The following is a 17636-nucleotide window of genomic DNA, read 5'->3' on the forward strand; positions in this document are numbered from 1 at the left end:
GTCAGCAGCTACAAATCCTGTAGCTACTTTTACTAAAAAGGACACTTGTCAAGGGGTCCAGCGCCATCCTCCCCTGGGCCAGTTCCTCACTAGCCTTAGGGTTCCTGGCGCCAGTATCCTGTGAGCAACCGGCTATGCTGCTTTCGGCTTCACAGTTGGCTGCCCACTGCACGTGCGTAAGCCATGCTGTCTCTTGTAAATGGTCCCGCATTGTTCTGGGACTAGTCACAGGTCCCAGGAGGAGACTGTTGGGGGGGACGAAGGAGAGAACTTCCACTCGGATCGCCTAGGCGATCCAAGCAGAAGTGGGATCGGGTACCTGTCAAAACTAGGTACCCACTCCCCCCCCCCCCCACCCCCAAATGATATGCCAAATATGGTAGAGGGGGAAGGGGGAGGAGGACATAAAGCAGAACTTCCCCTTTTGTGTGAAGGTCTGCCTTAAGGAGAAATAATTCTCTAGTAGAGAACATAATTGGGGGTACAGGGTTGCTCATAAAAACAGAGGAAAGATGGGGGTGCTTATTTCAAATGAATGCAAAATGAGCAACCAGTGTGGTCTAGCAGTGGGGAAAGGGAACAAAAATGTGGCATGTATCACTAGAGGGATCACCAGCAAAGGAAGGAGGTCCTAATTTCTCTATATAGAACAAATTCAGAGAGATGGGGGGGGGGGGATCTACCTGGACAACATTGAAGAGATGAAAGATCACTGGGGTGCAGCAACCCCCCCTTTTAAAAAAAAAATAATAATAAGATGGCACAAAGAAAACTTTGAAAAAAATGCTATAACCAATGTCACTGTAAAAAAACAAAACAAAGAAAAAAAAAAAAAAATATTAGCCTACCCTAAAAGTTAGCTTTGGTGAGAAACTCAGCATTCACTTTCATTCACAATTTCTTTCATGTCTGGGGAGTGATTGGTCACCCCCCCCCCCCCCCCCCCAAAGTCTGATGAGTTCATCATGAAAGCAGAACATCTAGTACTGCAGGCTGATTTTCTTGACTAGTTTCAGACCTGGCTATCTGCTCTGATTTCTGGCCAGTGTAGGATGTAAGTCAGTGTACAGAGGTCAGAAGGATATAGGGCAGCGCAAAGAGGTCAGTAGGATGTAGGGCTGGGGTCAGGAGGGCAAGGTATAGGGAGGGGTCGGGGGCACAATACTCAGGAATCAGAAGGGCACGGCGCTGGGGGCCAGGAGGGCTGGGGAGTTAGAAGGGCACAGACTTTTTTAATGCAGAGTGGTGCAGGGAAAGTGCAGTGGCAAACCCACATGTCCTGGCACTAATCCGTAGTGTATGTAGGTATGTAGTGTATGTATATATCCTCATGTATGTAGGTGCATACACATTTTTACATATGTATACTTTACATTCATACATTGCCATATGTCCCAGTTATGAGCTCCCCTTTTCAGGTTTATATGTTTTTATCACTCTCCAATTGGTTTTTATCCCCCTTTTTCAATTGGTTCATTTATAGTATTCATTAGCAATCATTGAGGACCCCTGTCACATTCATAACAGGACTATTAATAGTTCCTCTTCACAGCTTGCTTAGTTGTTCCCTGCCGGCTTCCGTGGAGGAACCGACAGTGCCCAGTGACGGTACATCCGGCTCTTGGCTGAGCGCTGCCGACATCCCCGGGGGAGGTGTGTTCGGACTCCTCCCAGTACCTCCAGACCTCCATCCCTGGATACCAGCGGCACACCCGATGCTGGACGTATGCCACCAACATCATCCCTCAGTCTATTATGTTGTTTCGGGACCCGTTTCTTTGATCACCTGCATGCTGACGCTGGCCTGCTTTTATGTAAGTTCTTCTTAATAAAAGTTGTTTTTACAAAGTATTACTTCTGACCTGGCACCCTTGTTTTCCTGGATCTATATGTCTGGCGGGATCCCTCACCTCACCAAGGAGCTGCCGGTCCTTGCACCCTCAAGTCCCTTGGACTTCCTACATCTTCCACGTCAGAGACCACCACATTTCCATCCATCCATCACGTCACATCGGAGTCTCACGTCTATGGACAGGTTTTTGGATTTCATTTATTGACTCTGTATAATTGCATCCATCATGCATGGTCCATTATTAAGGTTGTTGCAGTGAGCGCTGACCTATCGATCTAGGTCGGTGTCGTCTTTTTTTTTTTGTTTACAATGACCTCTGGTCAACCTGGCGAGTAACTTCCCTGCCTTATTGCCATGCTTATGGAAGAGGAGGTCGGATCTCGCATTTCTAGTTTGTTCTTGGTGTTCAATCCATAGGTCAAAATCTCTTTTGGCATCCTGCCAGAGTCTTTTGGTCTCGGGGGTGCTCTGTAGAGTCAGTGCAGTTTGGGCTTGTCGAAGTCGTAGACTTGCCTGTCGAAATTTGGTTAAGGAGTTTTTCTAAAAATTTAGAAACATATGCTGTCATTATACCCCTAAGAAAGGCTTTTCCAGTCTCCCAAAGTAAAATCGGGTCTATGTCGGGAGTATGATTTAATCTGATGAACTCAGACCACGCCTCCTAAAGCATCTTTTGTAAGTCTTGATTTTTGGCCAGAAAGGTGGGAAACCTCCACAGTTTAGGTGTGTCTAGCGGGGGGCCATTTGAGATCTCAATAGAAATGGGGGCATGGTCTGAAATGGCCAGCTCATGAATGGTTGATTCGGGGATAAAGGGGAGGAGGTCAGGGGTGGAGAAAAAAGTAATCCAGTCTAACCCATGAGTCGTGAGGATTCAAGTAAAAAGAAAATTCCCTGTCAAGGGGATGCACAAGTCTCCAAATGTCAATCATGTGAGCTGAGTGGGCGAGGTAAAGGGTATGACCTGCATGGCGGATAAGAAGGCATATGATACGAGTTGAAAAGGCACAGCATCTAGAGATAGGAGCCCATAATAGGCCAGGTTAGAGCATACAAAACTTAAACAACAAAAATACAAATAAAAATAAAACATGTCATCTAAGACTTCACTTTTTTCTATTTGGTCTTGAGTGAGCCATAGGTCCTGGAGACCTACACAGGCTGGATTGAAAGCCTATGATTATAAAAGTACAAGTTCCATCCCCGGTGTGTTTGATAAAAGGTAATTTAGTTCTGTCCACAATAGAGAGGACCAAAGGCAATTTGAATGAGCCGGTTGGTGGGGTTATGGCTTAAAGGAAGGAATGAAAGTGCCAAACCGCCCCTTTTTGCTGGAATCTTTACAGGGGCTGTTCTGCGATTTACAGGAAAGAGAGGGTCTTCTGGCTGGGGAGCTTCTCCTTGTAGCGGGATATTATGTGTGGTGAGATAGTGCTCCGCTTCCAGGGGGGTATGAAGAGAAATGTGTTCCCCCATCTCTGGAGGTGACATGTAGAACGGCGGGGGAACGCCATAGTAAATTTGATACTATTAAACATGGAGCAAATCTTTGAAAACGCTTTGCGTTTGGTAGAGACTTCCTGGGAATAATCTGCAAATAAGGGAATAATCTGCAAATAAAGGAATTTGTGACCATCAATTGCGAGCTGTTTCTGTTGTCTATATTGCTCCAAGATGAGGTGCTTATCAGCGTAGTTTATGTATCGGACAATAGTGGGTCTAGGAGACGTGTGGTTTTCCAGCTTGGGCCCTATTCTATGGGCTCTTTCAACACAAGGTGCTGGTAGACCCAGAGCTGAGGGAATAGTTTTAGAGCAGAGGTCCAATAGTGAGGAGGGGGCATATTATTCAGGTAGCCCAATGATCTGTAAATTGTTTCTTCTAGACCTGTTTTCCAAGTCATTAATTTTTTCCTGCATTATTTGAAATGCTAGGTCGTGGCTATGTATAGAGGATGAAGCCTGCTGCATGTCCTCTTCCAGAGTAGCTATTCTCAATTTAGCTTCATGCAGCTGTTGACTGTGCCCCAAGCTCCTGTTCCTGGGCTACTGCTGTTTCCACTGCTGCATTTATTGTGTGTCTTAAAAGTGCAGCTACTGCCTCAGCAACGCGGAGGTGGGCTATGTCTTCCTCTGGACCAGTGTTAGTATGCAGAGCTGTACCTGAGGGGAGAGAGCCTGTCAGCTCCCCTGTGAGGGTGATAGCAGAGTCCTCCATGTTTGCTGCTGTGAAGGGAGGCGCGGCCTGTGAAATGGCAGCAAGCTGGGTGGATGGCTCGGTGCACAGCCAGTATGTCAGTCACAGGGGGGTCCCCGGGGACGGCAGGAGGAATTCCCAGCGAGAATGGCATCCATTCGGCGGGTGTGTGAGGCAGGCTCAGTGGAGGCTCAGCGGGAGAGGAGCCGCTCACGTCCTCACCATCTGACGCCGGAACCGGAAGTCGGCATTCAGTTTTGACGATTGCCAACTAACCTGTGCCCGTCTTTCCTAAGGCTATATACTCACCTGCAGTCTGCTCCATAGCACTCCATGCTACATTGCAGTCTTGGACAACTGGTCAGGGTTTCATCCTCCTTCAGTAGGTCGATGACTTACTGTTGTGTAGTCCCCTCCCTGGAGGCTAGTCAGGTTGATACTGTAAGTCTGCTGAATTATCTGTGTAAAGATAATGCACAAAGTCTCCCAGTACAAGGTCCAGCTCTGACTCCCACAGGTTGAGTATTTGGGTTTGCACTCACCCCCCCCCCCCCCCCCCCCCGATTTTGCTCGTGACCAGTGTTCCTAGTGTGTGTGCCACATCCCTGGTAATGCAAAAAATTGGGAAAAATTCCCCTGGGTTTGGGACTTTATAGGCACAAAAGTAATAAAAAAGATTTGAATATACACAAAAATATATAAATGTATTCAAAATACACAAAATACAGAATTTCAAGATAAAAAATCTCAAGCAACAATGGAATGACAATAAGTATAACCCTATCTAGAACCTGGAACCCAATATATTTCGGAAAACACCTTTTCCTTCTTCAGGGGTGGTTCTTTTGAAGTGTTATGGTTATACTTGCATTAGACTATGGTGCTTGCAGATCAAGCTAAAAACAAGGTCGGTTGACCGTGTTGCAGATTGGCAGTGCTTTTTTATTCCATTTAGGAATAAAGAAGATATCCTAGGTTGAACTGGATGTAGTGTCAGACAAGTATTATCCCCATATATATAAATGGCCATCTGAAGTCCTAAGGTATGGATGCCAAGCACTAGTTTATTTTGCCAGATAGTCTTTCAGCAGGAATAGCACGTTCTCAATCCACCTGACGGTCTCGGAGTAGCCAATATTCCATTGTTGCTTGAGATTTTTTCTTTATCTTGAAATTCTGTATTTTGTGTATTTTGAATAAATTATTTATTTTTGTGTATATTCAAATCTTTTTTATTACTTTTGTGCCTATAAAGTCCCAAACCCGGGGGAATTTTTCCCAATAATAAGCTCTGCAAAGGTTACAGCTGTCGTGGGAATGGCATGGCCACTAACAAAACAAAAAAAAAAAAGGGCATGGTGTCCTTTTTAGGTATGATTGGTTACTGCTGTCAATGGATACCTGACCTAACTGACCCATTTTGATAATAATATACTCTGACAAAGCACGTTGACAGAAGCTCCAGACCTAGTGACTTGGGATGATGAAAAAATATATGCTTACACAAGGTTGAAAACTGCAATGGTAACTGCCCCAGGGCTGGGACTCCATGATTATTGTAAACCTTTTCATTTGTACACGAGAGAGAACAGTAAAACAATGGCTGCTGTCTTTGTTCAGGTGCATGGAGGTAAGTTGAGACCTGTAACCTATTTTTCCAAGGTAGTTCCAGTATAAGGAATGCCGGCATGTCTATGGGCTCTGGCAGCCTGCGCAATGGGGGTAGAGATATCAACGGTTCTCACGTTGGAACATCACATCAAGTTTTGCAATTGTTAAAAAATCTGAACACACAACATATGACAGCTCAGAGAATAAGAGGTTAGGAGATACTTTTCCTGTCTACTACCTCTCTGACTATTCATTATGCTTCTCCCACATCAGGACCTGCCCCCATTCTTATTGCATTTTTGGGTTTAAAAGAAGAAACTGATGAGGTTACTGAGCCTCATGATTGCAGTCAATATTTATACTGAGTCCAAATATGCGCATGGTGTTGTACACAATGATTTTGGCCATATATGGATGCGGGGGGTGATTTGTCTCCGCTGATGGCAAGTCTATCTCTCATTCAGAGCTAGTCAAAATTCTTATGGATGCCTTCAGAGGTTGCTGTGGTTTACTGTAGGGCACATACATGTGGGAGAGATTTTGTCTCCAGAGGCATTGCCTTGGCTGATGGAACAGCAAAAGAGGCTGTCCTTTCACAGCCCTGTTTTCTTGCCCTACCACCCTTTCAACTCCCTTTGCTCCCTTATGACAGTATGATCAGAGATCTCCACACATATGCCTTAATTATTGGTCTGCTAAAGGTTTGGCGGTGACTCCTGAAGGACTAATTGCCAAAGAGGGGACAAGGGGCAGAACAAAATGCTTTTAATAGGTATTCCTCAACATAGTGCCACTGTGTTTAGAAGTCATGTACACGGAGTAGAACACAGAGTTAGAAGCAAAGCAGATTTTAGGGAGATAACACTAACTTAAGCAGGGAAGTAGGCTAAAAGAAAGTGAGAGAACGATATGCATGTGTTGTGTACAAATGGGAAAAATGTAAACGATTTTAGAGAGAGAATTGTGTGTGAATGCTGAACTCTTCATTCTGCATCTTGTATGTGTCATGTTACCTCTGTGCAGACGTGACCCTCTCCCTTGCCCCCCTCTCTTTTTTTTTCCTCATAAAAAGGAATGTACTGGGATGAGACATTAGTGATAACTGGCAAGGTCACCCATGATAGGACTACACGTATAATCATAGCTATGTTTGTTTGGTTAATTAATCTATGGATTAACAATGTGATCAGTTATTTTGAATCGGTTTCCAAAACCGAATGGTAAAAGTCATGGTTAAAGCGGAGTTCCGGCCTTGGGGGGTGAAATTTAGATAAAAATACCCCCGGGACAGTCAGGGTTAGTACATTCCACAATGGATAGCCTCTGAACTGTCCCGGGTCGCACTTACTGTTTAGAAGAAATACTTACCTTGAAAATTTCTTGTCCAGCGCTGCCATCTCAGGTGTGGGCAGCTGAAGCCAGCGCATCCTCTTCTGCATCCTCTTCTCCCAGAATGCGCCTGCGCAGACACCGCTCGTCACTTCTGGTGCGGGCGTGTCATCCCTCTACAGCTTCTGGGCATGCCCAGAAGCTGTTTAGCAGGAAATGACGCGCCCGCATCGGAACTGACGAGGTGCATTGATTCCTGGGAGCGATGACGTTCAGCTCCCAGGAATCAATGCAAGGAGGAAGTGACGGCGCGGGCCGCAGCCGCAGAGGGAGGAAGTGGAGGAAAGGTGAGTATATTTTCTTCACAAACAAGGTAAGGCTCCATGTACACGGGACGCTGGAAATGGCCGTTTAGGAGCAGTTGGGCATTTTTTTCAGAAGCCCCTGAACGCAGCTCCATGTTATCTTATCTGTCCATGTACACATGGTCGTTTATAGTCATTTGCAGGCAGTTGCGTTCAGGGACTTTTTTTTAGAACGCAATTATTTGCGTTCGAACGTGTGTTTCCCGGCGTTTCAAACGCAGAAACGCGGCCAAACGTGACTAAACGTGATGAACCTACGTTCAGCCACGTTATAAGTTTTTTTTCTTCCATTCAAAATCAATGGTTCCCTATGGGAGCCTATTGATTTGAATGAAAGTCGCACCGCAAGTCGGATCCGACTCGCGGCGTGACCTGCACTGTGAGAATCTTGAGGGGGAACTCCACGCCAAAAATGGGAAAACAACTGCGTGGGGGTCCCCCCCAGGTTCCAAACCAGGGCCTTCGGGTCCAGTATGGAATTTGAGGGTAGCCCCACAAAAAAACGGCGTGGGGTCCCCCCCAAAATCCATACCAGACCCTTATCCGAGCATGCAGCCCGGCAGGCCAGGAAAGGGGGGGGGGGACGAGTGAGCGGCCCCACCCCCCCTGGACCACACCAGGCCACAGGAATGTTTTGAAGGCAACTCTAAACTGGTCATCTCATCTAGGGATAAGTTGCGCCAAACTAAATTCCTGCATAGAGTGTACCATCTAGATATCCAGATTGTACCCGTTGTCACTCTTCAGATGGCTCCTTCTTTCACATGTTCTGGACTTTTCCCAGGGTGGCCTGGTTCTGGGCGGATGTACTTGATCCTATCAATATACAGTAAAACCTTGGTTTGAGAGTAACTTTGTTTAAGAGCGCTTTGCAAGACAAGCAAAATTTTCAAATACATTTTGACTTGATATACAAGCGATGTCTTGATATACAAGTAGCCTCAAGTCACAGCTGAGTATAAAATAGAAGAGAGGAGCCTCTAAGTGTAGCAATATGGTTACATTTAATGAAGGTACAACATTTAGCAACTCACATGGTTGATGATTGGAACAGGCACATCTAAGGATACAGGCAACAGGGGTAAAGCTGTCCACATAGACCATCCTCCACACCGCCATCTATGTCATCCCTTCCATGCTGCCCCTCGCTTTCAGATCGCTTTACTCCAGGGTGGTCTTCCCGGTCAGGATCACAGACTGGCAGCCGGCGGTGCAGAAGATAGTCTATGTGGACAGCTTTACCCCGGATGCCTGCATACTTCGATGTGCCCGTTTTATTCATCAACCATGCGAGTTGCTAAATGTTGTACCTTCATTAAATGGAACCATATTGCTACACTTAGAGGCGCCTCTCTTCTCTTTGATACTCTGTAGCTCCTGCTGGATTTTGCTTCTAATCCCCTTGTGGAAGCGGCCATTTGTGGATGGACATTTTATGGTTACACAACCTATCGCAATGCTATAATATTTTTATATGGACTATAAACTGAAGGACTTATGAAAAAATTGTTGTGGAATGAATCATCTGAGTTTCCATTATTTCTTATGGGGAAATTTGCTTTGATACAAGAGTGCTTTGGATTACAAGCATGTTTCCGGAACGAATTATGCTCACAATCCAAGGTTTTACTGTACGTCTATAACTGTCCCTCCTGATGACTCCTGAACAGGGTCTACTAGGTATTCATGAGATGAGCAGCAGCCTAGATGCCTGAAACTCTTGATTTCGTATGTACTATACTTTGCTAAAAAAAAGGAATCCTTTGTAAATGGATCTCTCCCTCTCCCCCTTCCCTTTGCCTCATGGGAATCTGCACTGGACAAGGTGCTGCCTATGTACACATTAACCTAGCTCAGTAGGAATAGTCCTGGGAAATAAGATTTGGCAGCCGTGGCTGTCCCAGTGAACCTTAATATGTAATATCCTGGATGTTTTATAAGACTCTTGTAAATTATATATCTTTCTTGAGACTGGAACTATTCTTTTTTATTTTTTTGTAACTGTTGATATACGGTTTTGTACCCCATTTTTTTCTCAATAAAAGCAATCCTAGTTTAAAAAAAAAAAAAAAAAAAAAAGTCAGTCAATGGTTATCAACGGCAAAGAGCAACCCACTGACTGGTGCACCGCACTGACCTCTTCAGCTATGACCTCCATGTGCATTGCTTGGTAGTATTATCTTTGCCGATATATACTACTGTGACACTGAAGTCTCTTATGAAGTGTGCCTTCCCTTGCAGTATTTCCCTGTGCCTGTTCGCCCCTTTTTATTATAAAACTTGAAAAACCAATAAAATGCTTTGTAAAAACAAATGCATCATTTAGAGATTGAATAAAAAGGGTCAGTGTACCAAGACACTTTTGGTAGTTAAATAGGACAATTTAATAGTGGTCTGCTCATCTCAAGAAGTGCACTGAACTGCATGACCCTCTGAGGTTTCCTTGGAGGTGCACACAGTCGAATGGCCATTTACACCTCATTTCCCAACATAAAATGAGCATTTCTCCGGCTGATCTCACCAGGATGAGGGAGTCAGCGGACCAGGAAAGGGCGATGGTCCTAAGCTGGCAGAACAATAATGGAAACATCCGACAGCATGATGGGTGGGACAAGCATTCCTGACTCATACACTTCAAGGATTAACCCCTGCATTGCTCAAGGACTGTTGGTATGATGGAGATCAAGGTTAAAAAGATATGGTAACTAAGGATATACCTTAATGATTTTGCTCCGCTAAATACAAATTTGGTGCCTTTGGGGATAAATAAAGGGGCACCAAAATGTTTAGCTTGGAATACCTCTTTACTTCGATTGGTGGGGTTCTGATCAGAATACCTCTGCGCATCAGCAGGAGGGTGGTATTGAATAGTTCCACAAGTATTGTGGAAGATAAGAGCTCTGCAGAATACTACTAGAATGGTCACAACAATAAGGTCATACAAGCGTGCTTTCTGAAAGAAGTGAAGGCAATATCTACTGCTTAAGTAACCCTGTCATATCACAAACCTGTGTGATTTGGTTCTACTGAAAGCAGCTATTCCACCTCCTAATCTAACACCTACTACCTTATCCTAGTTCCCGAGCTCCTGCCACATAACGAATTAATAAAAATAATGATTTATAGTGTACCTTTATGTTCTATGGGTCTGTACAAAGTTAAAGTTGAGTTTTAATCTGCCTATATCTTGCACTCCCGGTTCCCACTTTCATCCTTCTACAATGTGCCAAAGACATTTTTAAATAAAACCTTTCAATCTTTATTACATACTTTTTTTTTTTTTTCAAACGCAGCAACATTAGTGGGTTTCTATACTTCTGTCTGCAATATAGGCAGATCATGGCTGGTGACAGGGGCCAGCAGGGTGCTGCACATAGCAAGCAATGGAAGGATTTATTCAAATATCAAAATGTTTTGATGGGTGGATGTCAGCCTGCATAAGTGGGCATTCCTAGGTAAAGCCCACATGCAATGTTGTCCCTACATAATTGAAAGAAATGAATGAAATCCAATGAATGAAAGGGGTGGGCCAGGGACAGTCAGACTGGGGGAAAAAGGCTCTGACTTGCTGCTGCTTCCAATGCAAATTTAAGATGTTTACAGTGTGTAGCAAGATCAGAGTATGCAATTTAAGTAGTACCGCGTTTCCCCGAAAACATGACCTACCCTGAAAATAAGACCTACTCTGTTATTTGATCTGTTATCGGGGAAGGCTGCAATAAAAGCCCCACCCCAAAAATAAGCCCTAGTTTAGTGCCTGTAAAATCCTACCATCCACTCTATTACTGTGTTATATAATGTCCAGGGTGTTTCTGTAATCTAATAGTGTGAAATACCTTCATTACAGCCCGATTCCACGCTCAGCTCTTCTCCTCCTCTCATAGCTGTCAGAGAAGGATCTCAGCCCCTCCCCTCTGCAGTGTTCGGAGCGGGTCACGGAAGCACACATTCCTGCATCTCTCCTCCCTCTGCTGGCCGTTGTCGGTATCGCACACCTTAATGTATCTTGGCTCTCTCCTCCCTCTGCTGGCGCTTCCGTGACCCCCGCTGTCAGCGGGGGAGAAGAGAAGAACAGCAGAGTGGGAGATGGGCTGAGCGGCGCTGTAATGAAGGTATTTCACACAATTATATTACAGAAACACACTGGACATTACAGAACACAGTAATAGAGTTGGTTCTAGGATTTTAAAACCACATTTACTAGGTTCACACAGGGGATTCCGGACAGGCAGGGAGGGAGAAGACAACACATTACAGATAAGACCTACACAGAAAATAAGCCCCAATGTGTCTTTTGGTGCCAAAATATAAAGCCCAGGTTTATTTTCAGGGGGAAACACTGTAGGAAATAGGGGCAGGAAAGGTTTTAAACCCATCCGTTTATTTTTGTGCTGTCCATGTCCTGCTGGGGGGATTTCCCTGACCACCTTGTCCTGGTAAAGCCAGGAGGAAATTAGGGTACATCGCCAAAGTGTGGGGAATTACCATCTTGCACAGCTGTCACTGTAATGGGTCTTTCAATGGGAGGACTATCCCTTCTCTCATACTTGGCGACAACTCCTACATTTTGGATTTCCCATCACTTTTTATTTTGGGGACAATATTTATCAGGACAAATAGAGCGCATAAATCACCCTAGCATGGACACAGCAGCAAAACCATAACTGAAAGTCTAACTCTTCAATAAGATATCAAAAAATAAAATATATATATTTTACATTCCCTTTTAATAATACAAAATAAGGCAATAAAGATAATACAAATATATTGACTGAAGCTTCCAGCCTCATCTCCCTGTCGAGTCTGGAGTTTGAAATCTGATTAGATTACATAATTTACAAACTACAAAACATGCTGGCACTTTACATAAGGAATTGTGTTTATGGCATGCATGAATGAAAGCTGCTTCCATCAAACGTCTAATCGCAGTATGACAATGTTCTTATAAATATGTTAGAATTTAATCCCATCACTAGCAGAATAATGGGATTTTTGACTTCCTGTAAAATCCATTTTTCTGATGTTCATTGATGGACACAGCTCCCGATATTCATAACCATTGAGTTATACTGCCTCCTACAGGAGTAGGACACTAGGCAGAAAATAATTCTGGCTACACTCATGGGCAGTCACAGGGGGTCTAGTCCCTCTCTGCTGAAGCCACTCAATTTTTGTTACAAGCAGCATTAGGAGAATTAAAACTCAACAGAGGGGTGGGTGCTATGTCCTTCAATGAACATTAGAGAAATGGATTTTAAGGTAAGTCAAAAATCACATTTTCTCTCTCGTTCATTGACGGACACAGCTCCTGATATTAATAACCATTGGGACGTCTCAAAGCAGTGTCAAACATGAGGGGTGGGAACAAAAATAAGTTCCCAAGGCTAAACATTAGCCAACCAGGTGACAGGAGCTCAAACAACTGGAGCCCACCTGAAAGAAAAAAAAAAAAAAAAAAAAAAAAAAAATACACCCTAAAGAGGATCAGGTCCTCTTAAACAGCAGCCTGCAAAACCTTGCGGCCAAAAGAAGCATCCACAGATGCCAACACATCCACTTTATAAAACTTTGTAAAAGTGTGCACCGACGACCAGGTGGCCGCCTTGCAAACCTGCATCACTGACGCTTCACCACCGACGGAAAGCCACGGAGGCACTAAGCGCCCTAGTAGAGTGCCTTGACGGGGAAAGAAGGAACCTGACCCCTGATGGAATAGGCCTGAACCACTGTCCGATCCATCTGGAAATGTTCGCAGAGGAAGCGGACAACCCTTTGAGGTCCATCTGTGAGCACAAATAGAGAGTCTGACTTCCTGAAAGACTCTGTAGCTGCCAGGTACACCCTAATTGCCCGGACCACATCCAAGGAATGCAAGGCAACTTCCTTCAGATATTTAGGTCTGGGACACATAGAAGGCAACACAATGTGTTTATTCAAATGAAAATCAGAGACAACCTTTGGAAGGAATGACGGACAGGGGCGAAGTACCACCTTATCCCTGTGATTTACCAGGTAAGGTGAATGTGAATGACAGGATAACGCTGCCAGTTCAGACACCCTGCACGCAGAGGTGATAGCTACCAAAAAGGCCACCTTCTGGGAATATTTTCAAAGGGAGGCTTCTGTGGAGCTGAAAGCACCAAATTAAAATCCCAAGGCGGCAACTGAGCCCACACTGGAGGACACCCTGAAGAGAGGTACGCACCAGGAAGTATGTGGTCAAAGGTCTTTGGAAGAAGACTGCCAAAGCCGATACCTGGCCCTTGATGGTACTCAAGGCCAAATTTCTGTTCAACCCCGTTGAAGGAAGATTAAGATCCGAGCCACTGAGAAGGAGCAAGGATGAACCCCAAGAGACTCATACCGCGCAATGTACGTCTTCCATGTACGATGGTAGATCTTCCTAGAAGTAGATTTCCTAGCTTTCAACAATGTAGGAATCACCGACTCCGATAAACCCCTATCCTTCAGCACCTGGCGTTCCAACAGCCAAGCCGTCAAAGCCAGCGACTGTAAAGCAGGATGAAAGATCGGTCCTTGGGACAGCAGATCCTCCCTGAGAGGTAGCTGCCAAGGAATATTGGCGACCAGCCACACCAGATGGGCGTACCAAGCCTGGAAAGGCCAGTCCAGAGCCACTAAAATCATCAGAATTTCTTCTGCCTCGATCCTGCTTAGAAGTCTGGGTAAAAACTTGAGAGGAGGGAAGACAAAAATCAGACGATACTGACCCCATGGGGCCACCAGTGCATCTGTGGCATCCGCCAGAGGACCCCTTGACCAAGCCACAAACCTCCGCGCCATTCTGTTGAGCCGAGACGCCAACAGATCCACCTCGGGGGTGCCCCACCAGAGACACAGCTAAAGAAACGCCTCCGGTTGAAGGGACCACTACCCATCGTCCAACGCCTGCCAACTGAGGTAATCCGCCTACCAATTTTCCACCCCAGGAATGTGTACGGCGGAGAAGGCTGGAACAAACCGATCTGCCCACCTTAGAATGCCGGCAACCTCCTGAGCTGCCAGAACACTTCTTGTGCCCCCTTGGTGATTAACATAAGCTACGGCCGTGGCATTGTCCAATTGAATGCGCACTGGACAACCCTGAGGATGATCCATCCAATGATCCAGACACAGATCGTTCCGAGTTCCAAGACATTTGATCGGTAGTCAGGAAAAGGGAAGGAAGGATTTTCCCAGTCGAAGGGTCGGAGAATGAAGCCACCATATCAGGGACTTGGTTTCCCGGCTCAGCCGGATCCGATTGTCCAGAGAATGTAGAGTCTTGTCCCATTTGGTCAGAATCTCCCTTTGTAGGGACCTCGTATGGAACTGCACAAATGGAACCTCCTCGAAGGTAGATACCATCAGGCCCAGCACCTGCATGCAAGTCCGGAGGGATGACCATTTGTTGGACAGCAGGAGGCAAAATTGCAGCCTGCAATTTCTGGAGTATGTATAGAGGAAGGAGCATCCTGGCTAAGGCCAAGTCCAGAGTCAGGCCCAAATAGTCCAGCTTTGTGGACAGAACCAGGGCAGACTTCTGAAATCTCAAAATCCAGTTGAACTCCCGCAGAGTTTGTATTGTGATCTCCAGGTTGTCCACTAGAGCAGAGGGAGACTCCCCTCGCAGAAGGAGATGGTCCAAGTAGCCTAGTACTGCGATCTCCCATTGGTATAGTAAAGCTAGCACCGGGGCAAACACTTTTGTGAAAACCCGAGGAGCAGATGCGGGACCAAAGGGGAATGCCACAAACTGATAATGCTCCTCTCCCATAGCCATGCAGAGAAAATTCTGGTGACTGACACATATTGGAATGTGAAGGTCAGGGGCAGACTGGCAACTTTCAGCCCAGGGGGCAAGTACAAACCAGAGGCCCATGGTGCCCCCCTCCCACTTTCCCTCACCCCTCCTCCCAATCCTCCTCCTGTACCCCATCCCAAGCTGAAGCCTTGCTCCAGATACTCTCTTCTTACCGGCTGAATCCAGTTTCCCGACTTGTCCAGCAGGGGGATGTGGGACAGTTCGGTTGAGCTGGCCGGGGGCAGAAGAGTCTCCAGTGGGGCATGGAACCGGCCTCTGCTCAAACAGAGTTTGCACCATTCATGCTGGGGGGGTCTGCGCCCTGTCTGTGTCTTCAACCAGCATTCAGTAGGTCAGCGGCAGGGACTTTTTACTTCTCTTCACCAGGAATCCTTTAGGCATGTCTGTGGCAGAAGCAGTGCAGCCTTTTTACGGGGCATCAGAGTGGCCCGGGGGGCAATTGCCCCCCTGCCCCCTGGCCCAGTCCTCCCCTGGTGAAGGTAGGCATCCTTGATATCGATAGAGGTGAGAAAATCCCCCTGACACAGGGATGCCACCACCATTTGAATGGACTCCATTCTGAACTTCTGTACCTGCACAGTTTACTGCCTTGGGGTCCAGGATTGGATGCACTTTGCCTTCCTTCCTGGGAATTGTGAACAGGTTTGAGTAAAATCCCTGAAAATGTTCTGGGGTCGGAACCGTGACAATCACCCCTTGAAGGAACAGGACTTGTACTGCGCCAAACAGGCCCTGTAAGCGGTCTGGGGACAGGCGCAAGTTGGAAGGAAAAACCTGGCAAGGGGACAAGAGCGAAACTATCTTGTAGCCGGACCGAATGACTTTGCGGACCCACTTGAATTGCACCCTGGAAGTCCACGGGTCCGGAAACCAATGAAGACATCCTCTCACCCTCAATACTGGTGAGGGCGCAATTTCATGCAGAAGGAGCCTTGTCCTCGGGTCTGGAGAAACCCGATCTTGGCTTGTCAGACCAGGTTCGTTTGGATCCTCCAGAAGGCCCTGAAAGGCTTTGAGCCCTTGTCAGTCGACCCTGAGGGATGAAAAAACTTCTTATGAGCTGAGAAAGAAGGTCCATGTCTGCCACAAGGTTCCTTGCCCTTATTAGCCTGTAGAAGAAAGGTACTCTTCCCCCCCCCCTTGTGAGACCTTTAATTATGTCATCCTGGGTAGCTCCAAATAGGCGATCTCCTTGAAAAGGAAGATCAGTCAAGGCCCTTTTTGAAGTCTGATCTGCAGACCAGCACTTGAGCCAAAAGACACGCTGAAGGACCACTGCCAAAACAGAGGAGGAACCATTCTCACTATCAGAGGATGCCAGGCGCATGGTTGCAGACCCAGCAGGGTGACCCACGTCCGCAGCGGCCGAAGCAGATTAAGGATCTGATGAGAAAGATGAGAAAAGGGGCACTTTTTGCTAGCCCGTCGCAGGCAAGCCACCTCCACTCAGGACACAAGGGACTCCAGGACTGGAGTCAGTGCATAGATGGATGGTTGGGACCCGGAGGGCCCCGCAGCCTCAGAGAGAGGATCAGGTCGGGAAAAGTGCTCCAAAAGACTCCATGAGTCACCAGGGGGACCCCACAAAAAGTGTAAAACACTGCTAAGGGACAACCCCCAACGCGCTGGCAGCACCACCCGGTCGCCAGGTACAAAGCACCAAGCGATCCTCAGCAGAAAGGGAGAGGACCCCACAAGACTCACCACCCACAGAAACAGGCACCTGCAGCCACCAGGAGAATCTGCACTACACGTGTGGCGATCGGGAAGTAAAATGATCCAGGAGTCAGCACCATGGGATGAGGAGGGGCTCCCACAGCCAAAATCGCCACCCACCAGGCTCCACTGTCATGACCGCTGCTATTTCCAATGGAAAACCAGAACAAAATGGCCACCGGACTACACAAACATGGCCGTGTAAAAATGGCGTGCAAATGGCACAGCACCATGAGGCTTACAGGGACCCAGAAGGGAGACCAGGTCTCAAAGGCAGATCCAGGCAGGATGGTGGCCCCTGGTAGGAGCCCCCGCCAGATAGAACCCCCTGCACAGTGGATCGTCCGGTCGCACACCCCTGGCCCCAATCGCCAGTTATCCCAGGAAAGTGGCCAGACCACCCAAACAACCCCAGCGTATGGGGGGGCAAGTTAAGGGACTTGGTAAGGGGGGTGCCTGTGGGAAGATAGGGAACCCGGGGGGTCTGACCTTCCCAAGGAGGGGCCCACGTCCACCCCAAAACCCTCCAAGGGGAGAGGGGGGGGGCAGCTACTCACCATACCCAGAACCAGACGGGCACCACTCCAGACAGAACCCCTCTCCATCTAAATTGGGTATGTCAGCCAGGAGTAACACTGCAACTCTGGCCGAGACCCTGTCGTATGTGACCTCGTGAGGCGTTTAACTCTCAGGCCAGCCTCCGTCCAGTGGGCTATGTTGCGGCCGACCTAGCGCAGAGTTA

At 46.8% G+C, this 17636-nt stretch overlaps 1 protein-coding gene across 6 annotated transcripts in view; it reads right to left on the bottom strand.

Moving 5' to 3' along the window:
• Positions 1-17636, bottom strand: part of FAM118B (family with sequence similarity 118 member B) — a 126858-nt gene that overhangs the window by 44171 nt on the left and 65051 nt on the right. The window lies entirely within an intron of this gene.

This window comes from Pelophylax lessonae (assembly GCF_965119305.1).
Source record: "Pelophylax lessonae genome assembly, chromosome: 12".
Classification (NCBI taxonomy): Eukaryota; Metazoa; Chordata; class Amphibia; order Anura; family Ranidae; genus Pelophylax; species Pelophylax lessonae.